Genomic DNA, 13,396 nt, shown 5'->3' with positions numbered 1-13,396 from the left:
GTTTCTACTTTATACCAAGAAGCCAATTGGCATAAGGCAGAAGAAAACAAAATCTGGGGACTTACTTGTTTATACACAATTTTTTTCTCTGAAATTCTAATTTTCTTATACATGTTAATGCTTATTGTTGCCTTTCCCTATATGCATACCTTAAAACTTGAAAATTTTATGTGATATTGATGTTTGTTTTCCAAAGGAATAGTAACAATTCCTAACAGCAATCTTTGTAATTTCCAGGAAATAAAATCATTTCCACTTGACACAAATGGACTACAAATATCACCCTAAAACTGGTGTGAGACTGTTTTGCTCAAAATAATTCCTAACTAGATAGCTGTAATGGTGCACCTTCTTATTACATCCTGGCCAGAGTTTCAGATAGAACTTCAGTCAAGAATTTCTTGCCACACAGAGACTAGCTACGTATGTCACATCCAGTCTTATTGACAAATTTGGTTGCTAAAAATATTCTTCCTACAGGATCCCATGGAGCAATCATCGTACCATTTCAGCAAGAAGTAATCTTAAGACAAAGACACCCCCCTTTCCCTACTCTTGGCATTTAGGGATAATATTCATCTTTTTAAAGTTGGTTTTAGTTATTTAGGGTTGGGTATGGAAGGTGATGCTTAGACTTGGGTATCTCTTCTCGACAGGGATAGGGTATGGTTTAAATGGGATATAGGTTAGCCTATCTTCTTGTGAATTATTTTAGTAATAGTGGGATATTAGTATTATACAGCTTACATTGTTATAGATTCTTTTTTTTTTTTTTAGGCACCAGAAATTTTATTTAATCCACTTTCCTTTTTTAACATTCTAGACACTATAAACCAAATTAATCTTTTTGTGACTCAGGCTTGTGATAGGAACCATCGATTACAAAGGAGTGACAGACCTTAGCCTATTTGTTTTTTCTGTTCCCTTTTAATCTCTAGCTGTCACTTGTCCTTTTTTGGTTATCTCTTAATCTATTCTAACCCTCTGAAATAAGAACCAAAAGTGCCAACCTTAGTATTCTGAGATTTAAAAGATGATCCAATGGTAAATAAGCTCTGAGGAAGGCCCTTCCAAGTCCACTGGCTCCTGCCCTATGGTAGTTTCTTCTTGGGAAAGCACCAAGTGAGGGTCTGGATGGTAAGGTGCATGGGCCTGTGACCGCCACTAGCCACATCCAGCCTCAGGAATTCAAAGACTCCAGAGCTCATGTCCCCTGTGGAGGGCTCCCAGGTACCTCTCTCTTGACTGGAGACTCTCAGTTCCCCTCACCTAGAACAGTATGAAGGACACAAGAGAGATCAAGGACAGAGTAACCAGCCCCAGCAGGATGAACACTGGCGAAGCAACTGCAAAGTTGGTGACATGTGCTCTTGGGAAGAGAGGTAGGGCCTGGAACAAGGATGGCAGCTGGAAGGTGAAGGGCAGTCCTGTCTCTCAGTAGCGGTAGTGATCAGGCTTGAAGGGGCCATCAATGGGCATTCACTGGGCCTGCTTCTCAGTCAGCTTGGTCAGCTTCACATTCAGCTTGCCCAGGTGTGCTTCAGCCACTGCCTCATCCAGCTTCTTAGGCAAGAAGTGAACCCCAACGGGGTATTTATCTGGGTGGGTCCACAGCTCAATCTGTGCTATCACCTGGTTTGTGAAGGAATTGCTCATCACGAAGCTGGAATGGCCCATGGCACAACCCAGGTTGACCAGCCGCCGGCCTTCAGCCAGCAGGATGATGCGGCGCCCATTCTTCAGCCAATAGCGGTCCACCTGGGGCTTGATGTTCACCTTCTCCACAGCGTTCTCATTGAGCCACTTCACATCAATCTCCACATCGAAGTGTCCAATGTTACACACAATGGCATCGTCTTTCATCTGGTCAAAGTGCCGGCCAAGGATGATATCAAACACAGCCTGTGGTGGTGACAAAGATGTTGCCCTCCTTACAGGCTTCGTCCATGGTGGTCACCTCATAGCCCTCCATGGCATCTTGCAGTGCATTAATGGGGTCAATCTCGGTGATGATGACTCGGGCCCCAAAACCCCTCAGGGCCTGGGCATAGGCCTTGCCCACGTCGCCATAGCCTGCTACCACCGCCACCTTGCCCGCAATCATTACATCTGTGGCCCGTTTGATGCTATGAGGGACTCCCAGCAGCCATAGAGATTATCTTGGTGACAGAATCGTTGACATTGATGGCAGGCACCTTGAGTATCCCATTGGCCATAATCTTGTAGAGGTTGTGGACCCCAGTCGTGATCTACTCAGAGATGCCTCAGATGCCTGACAGAAGCTGTGGGTATTTGGTGTGGATGAGGTTAGTTAAATCACCACCATCGTCCAGGATCATGTTGAGGGGTCCACCTTTGAAGTGCAGGGTCTGCTCAATGCACCACAGGTACTCTTCGTCTGTCTCGCCCTTCCAGGCATACACTGGAATGCCAGGCTTGGCAATGGCAGCCGCTGCGTGGTCCTGAGTAGAGAAGATGTTGCAGCTGGACCACTGTACCTCCGCACCCAGGGTCATCAGAGTCTCAATGAGGACAGCTGTCTCCACAGTCATGTACAGGCAGCCAGCAATGCGAGCACCCTTCAGGGGCTTGGATGCCGAGTACATCTCCCGCATGTTTATCAAACCTGGCATCTCATTCTCAGCTATGTCCAGGGCCTTTCGTCCCCATACAGCCAGTCCAATGTCCGCAACTTTGTAAGACAATTTATCTGACATGCTGGTGGCGCTTCCATTAGGAATGATGAACTCAGTGAAGGGGGCCGGATAGCACGGGGCAGAGCGTTATAGATTCTTATATGTGGTAACCTATATAAAATTAAATTTATATTCTCTTCCCTAGAAATTGTATATTCTATTTTATCATATTGTGTAACATCCTTCCATTTATGATGTTTTATGCACATTATCCTTACCTTTATGTATAATTTTACTTATGGTCAAGATATTTTGTATATTGATATAATATGAGATATTTTTATCATGATTAACTTTTTAGTTCTACCTCTGGTCTAGATATTTCTACTCTACCTCTGTTTTAGGGATATATATATATATATATATATATATATATATATTGCGTAAGTCTTTGTCCCTGTTACTCAGGGAAGTTTCAGTTTTTTAGATAAATTCCTGCATATTACAGTTTATCTTCACCCATGTTTCCTATACCCATGAGATTAGTCAAACATAGATGCTTAACCTTCAAACATTTCATAGACCTGGAAAACATGGCATTTAAATGTTTTAATATTAAAACTCTTGCCACGAGACACTATTGCTCCTGACAGTACCATGCACTTACCCAAAAATATGTTGGACACTGTTTTTCTGCATGCCATCCTCACTTCGGCTAATAGCATCTTAGGCAAAGAACTGCCCCCACCTCGACCACTGTTTTGGATGTGAGGTCCTTTGGGCTTGCAGGAGACAATCATAGAAGACTGCTGAGCCTTGCCAAGTCAAGGAAAGACAGCCTTTCTAACTCCCTGGTTTTGTTGTGGTCTGCCAGGTACTCTTAGCCAAATCTGGCTGCACCAATGTTGCTGTGAGACCTTGGGTGACTGTCCATGTAGCCTGCTGTTTCTGTCCTCTCTGAACTTTTTGGAAGTTGCCCATCTGCACTTCCTTTCTACCCTAGTATTGTTATTTTCCTTATCAGGTTGAAGATTACATTATCTCAACTATTATTCTGTCTTCCTAGTTAGATATATTAGGTACTAGACTTAAGCTTTCCAGCTTAGGAAAACTGTATTGTAAACTCTGTTATGCCTTCACCCTAGGACTAGACATGTAGGTCTTAAGTTTGTTTGTACTTGGTTTTCCTTTTCTTAGAGCACACTTGTTATTCAATGTTTTGTATACAGTTTTTTCTTTAGACTAAATTTTTCTTTAGACTAAAATGGGAATTGTTGTGATATATTCACTTTATCTGCTTCTGTGGCATTGACCATGCCCATTGGGGGTGGAGCCAGAGGCAGAAGTGACCTGTGGAACTAGGTCTGAGGTGGAGCTGGGGAATGCTCTCTTGCTTGCAGCAGGTGGACAGGAGAGCATCTGCAAGCATCCTTGGGACCAGGAACCTGCTGCTGTTCATCTATCTATGTTGTAAGTTATTTCTCTATGAATAAACAGCTATGATTAGAATGCTTATGCCATTGTTGAAAGAATTTGAAGAAGATATGAAACAGAAGTAATCCATAGTTCCAATGCAATCCCCATCAAAAATCCAAAGCATTTCTTCACAGACTTTGAAAAGATAATTTTCAGCTTCATATGGAAACAAAAACATGCAGGACAGTGAAAACCATGAATAGTCAAATAACTGCTGGAGGTATTATTGCCCATCATATAAAGTTGTACTATGGAGCTATAGTATTAAATAGAGCATGGTATTGGCAAAATACAGTCACATTGATCAATGGAATAAAGTTAAAGAGACAGACAAAAATCCTACACAAATCTAAAAACACCTAATTTTCAATAAAGAGACCAAAATACATGCTAAAACCATAACATCTTCAAAAATGGTTCTGGTCAATCTGGGTGGCTACACATAGAAAATCCAAATGAATCAAAGGCCTCAACATAAAATCAGATAAACTGAACCTGAAAAGAAACTTAGTAGAATAGCTTTGAACTCACTGACATAGTAAATACCTTCTGAGACCATTAGCACAGACACTATGATCAAAAATTAGTAAATGAGATCTTATGGCCCTGAGAGTATTCTCCATGTGAAAGGCTACTGTCATTTGCTCAAAGTGGCAGCCTAAGCAATGGAAAAAGATGATTACCAAGTACATATCTAATACAGGGCTAATATATAAAAATATTTAAGGAACTGATGAAACCAGGCATCAACAAATCAAACAATCCAATTAAAAACAGGGTACAAATTGAGGCAGAGAATTCTCACTAGAGGAATTTCAAATGACTGAGAAACACAAAGAAATGTTTAACATCTTTAGTTGTGATTTGAATAAGAATGACCCCATAACTCATGAGTTTTAATGCTTGTCTCATAGAGAGTAATGTTATTAGGAACTGTTGTCTTGTTAGAGAAATTATGGCCTTATTGGAGGCAGTGTGCCACTGGGGTGGTCATTGAGGTTTTGTATGGTCACGAGAGGCCTATTGTGACAATTCAATTCCTGCTTCTTGCAGATTGAGATGTAGAACTCCAATTACCTTTCTAATACTATGTCTGCTTGCGTGTCACAATGCTCCTACTATGACAGTAATGAACTAAACCTCTGAATTGTAACCCAGTCCAAATTAAATATTTTCCTTTATAAAAGAAACACTAATGACAACTTATTATAGAGAGGCTGTGGAGAAAGGGGAACACTCCTGCACTGTTGATAGGAGTACAAACTTGTACAGCCATTTTGGAGATCAGTGTGGCGATTCCTCAGGAAAATGGGAATTGGTCTACCACAGGACCTGGCAATCCATCCTCCTCTTAGGCATATAGCCAAATGATCCACATCCATGCAACAAAGACATGTGTTCAACTATGTTCATAGCAGCATTATTTGTAATAGAAAGAACCTGGAAGCAACCTAGATGCCCCTCAACTGAAGAATGGATAAAAAAGATGTGGCACATTTACACAATTGAATACTACTCTGTGGGGGAAAAAAAAAAAAAGGAATTTTGAAATCCGCAGGCCAGTGAGTGGAACTTGAAGAAACCATCCTGAATGAGGTAACCCAGTCATAAAAAGTGGAACATGGGATGTATTCACTCATATATGTATTTTAGACATAGAGCAAAGGATCACCAGCCTATAATTCACACCGCCAGAGAAACTAGTATACAAGAAGGATCCTAAGAGATTCATATAGGGTTCCTCACAGAAGGGGAAAGTGACAAGATCTCCTGAGCTTTTGGGGAGTGGAGGGGTCATTGAGTGCAGAGGGAAGTAGGAGAAAGAGAAGGGAAGGAGAGGAAAGCACTTGGAAGATTGAGTCGGGGAGGAACAGATGAGAAAAGGCAGAGAGAGAGAGAGAGAGAGAGAGAGAGAGAGAGAGAGAGAGAGAGAGAGAGAAATATATCATTAAAAGAGAGAGCCATTATAGGTTTGAAGAGAAACCTGAACCTAGGGAAATGTCCAGAGACCTAGAAGTCTGACCCCAACTAACAATTTGAGCAACAGTGGAAAGACTACCATGCCCTTCCCTGATAATGAGATTGATGATTAATTTATCCACCATCATAGAGCCCTTATGTATTAGCTGATGGGAACAGAAGCAGACACCCGCAACTAAATACTGAGCCAAACTGGTATCCAGATGCAGACAGGGAGGGTAAGACCAGGCTACGGAAACACATAGAAACAGCTGACCTGAACAAGGAGGAGCTAATTGGCCCCCACACTGATAGCTGGGAATCTAGCATGGGACTGACTCAGACCCCTGAACATGGCTCTCAGCTAGAAGGCCTGAGCCGTCCAAGGGACCTTGGGCAGTGGAATCAGGATATATCCCTGGTGCACAAAATGACTTTGGGAGCACATTCCCCATGGAAGTATACTCCCCTTAACCTAGAGATAGGAGAGAAGGCCTAGTCCCTACTCCAAATGACTTGACAGTTTCAGATGACCCCTTCTGGAAGGCATCACCCTACATGTGGAGTGGGAGAGGAGGGGGTGGGAGGGGGGCATTAGAGAGTGGGAGAGAGGAAAAGAGGGTGGGAAGGAGGGGGGGATACGGAAATGGTATTGATATGAAAATAACAATAAAAAATATATTTAAAAAAGAGTTGCCATGTTCACTGTATCACTGTGCCTTTTTCCAACAATTAAGCTCAACTAAGACAGTAGCCATCAGACAAATGCAGATCAAAACTATTTTGAGACTTCTCCTTATAATTTTCTGAATGACTAAGATCAGTAAAACCATTGACACCTCATGTTGCTGTGTATATGAAGTAAACATTGCTGGTAGAAGTGAAAACTTGTACAGCCACTATGGTAATCAGTGTGGTTGGTGGCTTTTTGAGGAAGATGGGAATTGAACTACCTCAAGATCCAGCTATACCAATCACTCCAGAGCAAGTCTCGCGTTCAAGACTATTTGACCAACTTATAATGGACTCCACAGGTTAATTTGTGTGCTTCTATTTGGTTACATTTTGTTTGGCTTTTTGCATGTTTTTGTTTGTTTTGATTTAAAGAAAGAACTTTAATTTGGGAGCTATGGAGATGGAGAGTATCTTGAAGACTTTCAGATGGTAGGATATGACAAAAACATTTTAAAAATTGTTTTACATAATAAAAATTGCAAAAATAATTCAAAATTAGCATAAAAATAGCACAAAACATTTCAAATTTTACATATTAACATGCATCATTTTTGTTCCTTTCAACATACCATTCACTAGGCATTTTGTGTATAGTCATACTGAAATAGACACAAGAGTTTGTTGTAAAATATACACAGACAGAATATATCTCAAACCTATCTCACTTGTTATTTGTTCTGGCCAGTTAGCTTTCTGTAGTGAGGTAGTCCTTCTGTAGCACTGACCACGCCCATAGTTTTGTATTAAGCCTAAATCTTTTCTTTAGACTAAAAGGGGAATTGTAGTGAGGTAGTCCTTCTGTAGCACTGACCACGCCCATCGGGGGTGGAGCGATGGGCGGAGGTGACCTGAGGAAGGAGGTCAGAGGGGGCCAGGAAGGCGCTCTCTCTTTCTGGCGTGACTCGGACAGGAGAGGATCGGGTTGAATTTCCTGGTGTTCATCTGTCTAGGTTGTAAGTTATTTCTCCCTGATTAAACATCTATTCGGCCTATTTGTTTATCCTGATCCTTATTTACCGCAATAGCTTTCCTTCTATGTTTTAGTTTTTTCACATATAAAAGGATGAAATAAATATTGCAGTATTGTTTTGGTGAATATGACATACTTAAAACCCTCTAGCAAACAATAGTACTTTATGGTTTACTGCATTTTGTTTTTCTTTGCTTATGCTTCTGAAAATGAGACTGATATAATGATATAGTTTCTGCCCTTGAGAAACTGAGGGAGATACTAGTGAAAGTTGCAGTTGGCTCAATTTACTCTCTATTTTTATGAGAGCTATTTATTACAGATTCTACATTTAGATATTAGAGAAATGGCATGAATTTCAGTTAGATGAGTCACAGAGCTATGTTGTTCAATGTGGTGACTATAGTTAATAAAATCATTGTATTTTTGAAGTATGATGAAACTAGATTTTAAATATTCTCATTGTAAAAATGATAACTTCCTGTTTGGTAGTTTAAGTAAATTACATAAATGTAGTTATTGTCTAGAGTATATATACTCTAAATCATCCTATTGCATATGTTGAATTTGTATGCATTTGTCATAAATATTTGATATCTTGTGATGATTTTAAAATGAACAGCAGAATCCTTTCTAAAGGTTGGTCTAAAAGTACATATTCCAGGAACACAAGAGACTCTTATGAGGAAATGACTCTAGAAATGCCTGGGTAACACTATTGTCTTGAAATTAATGAGGTACTTGCTATAAACCAGAAAGGTATAAAACTGGAGGAAAAAAGAAACAAAAATTCCTCAAATGGATCACTTTGCAATCCTGAGACCCAGGCAGTCTTCTACTGACTTCAGCATTTAATAGCTTCTATTTAGAGCTCATAGAGCATTCTGGTAGATGGCATCCCACATACACAATTTTGTCTTAGAACTGTTTCATCTGTGCTTTGGACATGCTGTTCTATTGTCATAACAGGCTAGCAGCTTTTTCTTGGTAACATCACTGTGCCTTTTCTATTTCCCATTTCTTCTGAAATAAAATGTGTATTTGTCTGATATATTGTTCTGTGGGATTTTCTGTTGGTGGCACAAACAACTTAGAAGCCCTTGAAGAGGTTGCAAGGTAAATTTGTAGCTAAGAAAAACAAAGTATTATACAACACTTTTGTTTATTCTGTCCAAAAGAATATTCCCTTTCAAAACAGAGAAGGATGAGTGTGGGTAACTCATTTTCTAATTGGTGGTTGATCTACTTGAGGATCAGTGCCATATTAAGGACTCCTTGTGCCATAACAGGCAATATGTGGTACCACATGGCACACCTTGCATGGCTTAGCAAGATGATTCAAGCTTCCCTAGTCATCTTGTTTCTGTGGTAAAGAATATAAGTAGGCAGGAGTTTTTCACATCTGCTAACATATGGTTTTCTACGTTTATGCATCAAATTCATGTCATGTCCCCTCACCCTTTCTTTGAAAAAATAGAGGAATATAGAACAAATCTGTTGACAAACATTTTTATTCTCCCACTCTAGGAAAACATTGTTTCTCTCACTTGCCTCCTTCTAGAACTCATCCTCAAAACTTCCCCTTGTCTTTATAGACCTCCACAATAATTTCTGCAACAAGTTTGTGATTATAGAAACAAAAAGAAAATCTGGGCTTCAAGTTACTTCTTTTTGTAAATTAGCTTTTATTTAAATTGAAAAAAATCTTATTTACATACCAAACCCAGTTCCCTCTTCCTCCCATACTCCCATTCCCCTCACCAACTCCTCATTGCACTCTTATACTCAAAGTCTGTCACATCATTTGGGGTGGTATCTAGGCCCACCCCTATGTACCCATCCATACTGAAGGAATATCCCTCCAGAGGGAATGGGCTCCCAAAGCCCATTCCTACACTGGATAAATACTCGTTCCACTGCCCAAGGCCTCATAGATTGCCCAATCCCTCCCCCCCCCCAACTAATATATCCAGGGGGCCTAGTTCAGTCTTATGCTGGTTCCCAGCTGTCAGACTGGGGTCTGTGAGCTCACACTTGCTCAGGTCGGGCATTTCTGTGCTTTTGACCCCTTACTCCTCACTCCTCCCTCTCTAAAATTGGATTCCAGGAGTTTGGCTCAGTGCTTAGCTGAGTCTTTGCTTCTGCTTCTATCAGCTACTGGATGAAAGCTCAAGGATAGCATTTAAGGTAGTTATCAAGTTCATTATATGGGAGGGCCATTTAAGGTAGCCACTTCACTTTGCTTAGATTCTTTGTTGGGATCATCCTTGTGGATTCCTGGAGAGTTCCTTAGTGCCACCTTTCTCATTGTGCCCATAAAGGCTCCCTCTATTAAGGTATTTCTTTCCTTGCTCTCCTTCTCTGTTCTTCCCCCAACTTGACCTTACTGATCCTTCATGTTCTTCTCTCACCTCCTCTTCTACCATCCTCCATCTTCTCCCTCCCTCCTTTCCCCATGTGCTCCCAATTTACTCCAGATATCTTGTCCCTTTCCCCTCCTAGGGAGTCAATGTGTCTCTCTTTTAGGGTTCTCCTTGTTTCCCAGCTTCTCTGGGGTTGTGGATCATAGGCTGGTTATCCTTTGGTCTATGGCTAATATCCACTATGTCTAAAATCCACCATGGTTTTCTTTCTGTGTCTGGGTTACCTCACTCAGGATGGTTTCTTTTAGTTCAATCCATTTGCTTGTGAATTTCAAGATGTCATTTTTTTTCCTGGCTTCTTCTATGTTTACTCTTAGAAAGAAGAACATCTATAGACAAAGGGGATCCTAATGGCCTATATAATATATTGAAAAGAAGAAAGAAAAAATGAAACAAGAAGAATGCATGATAATACACCAGAATTGTTTTGTCATACACTTTCAGTGACTGTACCACAGGGCTTTGAACCCAACAGGAGAGATGGGAGGATGGGGTGTTTGCATCATGGAATAAGGTGACAGCATTATTAGAATGAGAGAAGAGATAGCTAAAGGGGTTCAGGTGATTAATCAGCTCAGATTATCCTTTTATTTGGGAACATGAAGCTCAGAGTTGCAGCCAGACTCCAGCATTCATGTTTACTTTGCATCTCCATTTGTACCCTTAATTACATGCTTTGGATGACTTCCTTTTCTTGTCCAAAACCTTTTAAAAAGAGATGTACCGAGTACCTGGCAGATTGACTGTGAATTTCATGCTGCAACCAATTTGAAGTCTGGATATTTCTTTCCAGCAAATGTATTACTTTCCATCAAGTGTAGATATGATCTGTAATCTGCAATCATAAATCAACCTAGAAATACAGAACAAAGACAGTTTGTATATTGTAAATGAATGCTTAGCCATGCTGTGTACTGAGAAAATACTGTTACCTCTCCTTTCCTCTTGAAGGTGAAAACTACTGCATAATAAAATGGACCCTTTGATGCAAGAACTTCTAGCTTTCTTAAACTTGACAAGACTATTCAATTTCTTTATCACTGGACTAGATTTAAAGGGAAGTATAATTCAGATATAAAGAGGTCAGGTAAATGGCTCCAGAGCTTCTTTGTGCTTTTGGCTTACAAGGCAGGAGTTTTGGCATACCATCAAACAGTTTAGCACACAGCATCCCAGATGCCTATCTAGGGAATGAATGCTTTAAAGATATTACCTTCTGTTCTAATTAGGTGACTGATGAATGAAGACTATCTGGCACTTCCATCTCCATTGTCACATGAATATTAAAGTGAACAGAAGAACAAAATAGATGAAGTTTTTATGGTGTACGTCAGGGTTGTTCTGTCTATACAAGTGAACAGAAAAAAATATAAACACCTATGGTATGCAGTGAGTGGTTTTGCCCATAAAGTTCCACTTCTGCCTTTTTAAATATTAGATCTACAATTCATTGTGGGGGGAGTTGTGATTCTACATAATGTGCAGCCCATACAGTGTGCTGTTATTCACCAATATCCTTTGTGAAATACCAGCAAAAAGTTGGGTAGATAGATAATTGATGTGCTGCATAGAAACTCTCTGAAGATTCCTAATATTAGTGTACTGACAAATATTGGAAACATAAATGGGGTTAATTTGTATAAGATGCTGAGCCACATTAAATTACTATTCTCTGGTAACTAGTTCTGTCCTCGGGAGGATACTACATATTTATTACTAATATGGTAGCGCCAAGCCACATAGCATAATGAGTGTTTGAAATATGGCTAGTGTAACTAAGCATCTGAGTTCTTAATTACACCTAACTAACATTTAGGTTTAACAAGCTACATTTTGGTAGCAGCTCTTGTTTAGGATGGCACAACTCCAGGAGTGCCTCCTGATGTAATCTTATACTGAATCTCACTATTTATATCCCCAGGGCTGCTTTGGATTTTCTTCTCAAATCTGGTATATTAACTTTTCAAAATGTCTGAGTTAATCCAATGTAATTTGTCATAATTCCCTCTTTTCCTATGAGTTAGAGTTGCTTGTGTAAAACAAAAGAAACACACCTGAAGAGCTAATAAAGGAAACTTTTCAAGAATAGGTTAAGTCTCTACATTTGTGAAGAATGTGAGTCTTTGGAAAAATATACTTATTTATAGAATATAGTACATATAAACCACTTATTAATCCTAATATTGTATTGTACACATGTAGTCACTGATTTTTCTCATTGAAGAATTTCCAACTATAAAGAAATTTGGTTATTGAAAAGGTTGGGTGGTTTATATGTTATAGCATTTCAGGTTATCAGACCAGCTGATAGAATAAGAATAATTGGACAGTGTTTCATTAATGAGATATTTTCATTAATTTACTACTTGCTTCTATCATTATATTGATAATAGCAAGGCACATAGGATGGTCATAAGAACAGCTCAATTTGATGCTAATCAGATCATATCTCCTGAATTGGATCCTATCAGTTAGGAATCATGTTATTTAGGAAGTAACATTCTTCAACTGTAAGAAAAATATATACAAAGATATGATAAAGTGATAAATCTTAGGAATTCTTATTCTTTTATGTAGTTTCATAAGTTTACAATTCCTTTCATAGTGTGTGTTGCCTTTTAAACCAATCCATAGCTCACATTGTTTGCTCCTGAAGACTCAGGCCTGTGTTTCCTGACTTTCACTGTCATGGTTGTTACATAAACTCTTTATTTTTGCTTAACTTTTGAGACCTAGAATGGAAAAATATTCTCTTCTTTCAGAATTCTAATTTATCATGAAAAAGTTCTTTATTTTGAACTGTTCATTTCTAAGAGATGATTGAAATTTAGAATATTCTGAATTTTTCTTTTCTTTGTTTTTATTTCTTTTTCCCAACGTATTTTTATTAATTCTTTGGGGATTTCATATCTCACACATCTTATAACATTCACATTCCAGTCCTTTTCCATCTCTCTTCTGACACTGGTGGCATCCTCTGCCACCAGCAAATAAAACAAATAACACTCATTGCATATCACCCACATGCTTACTAGAGTATGCTCAAACTCTCAGTGGCCAGCACCCTAAATACAACTGAGCCCTTCCCCTCCCACACCCTTGTTGCCCAATTGAGTGTGATAATTTGTACTTCCATTCATTTGTACCCCTTTCCTCTATTAGTATCTTCTCCAGACTTAAATAACCACAAATTATAA

At 39.4% G+C, this 13,396-nt stretch overlaps 1 pseudogene; it reads right to left on the bottom strand.

Annotated features, from left to right (window-relative positions):
• Positions 1 to 1,309: 1,309 nt before the first annotated feature.
• On the bottom strand, positions 1,310 to 2,717 carry LOC127213719 (adenosylhomocysteinase-like; annotated as a pseudogene).
• Between the last annotated feature and the right edge of the window lie 10,679 nt (positions 2,718 to 13,396).

Source organism: Phodopus roborovskii, unplaced genomic scaffold (genome assembly GCF_943737965.1).
Source record: "Phodopus roborovskii unplaced genomic scaffold, PHOROB, whole genome shotgun sequence".
In the NCBI taxonomy this organism is placed as follows: domain Eukaryota; kingdom Metazoa; phylum Chordata; class Mammalia; order Rodentia; family Cricetidae; genus Phodopus; species Phodopus roborovskii.
This window is presented reverse-complemented; position numbering and strand designations above follow the sequence as displayed.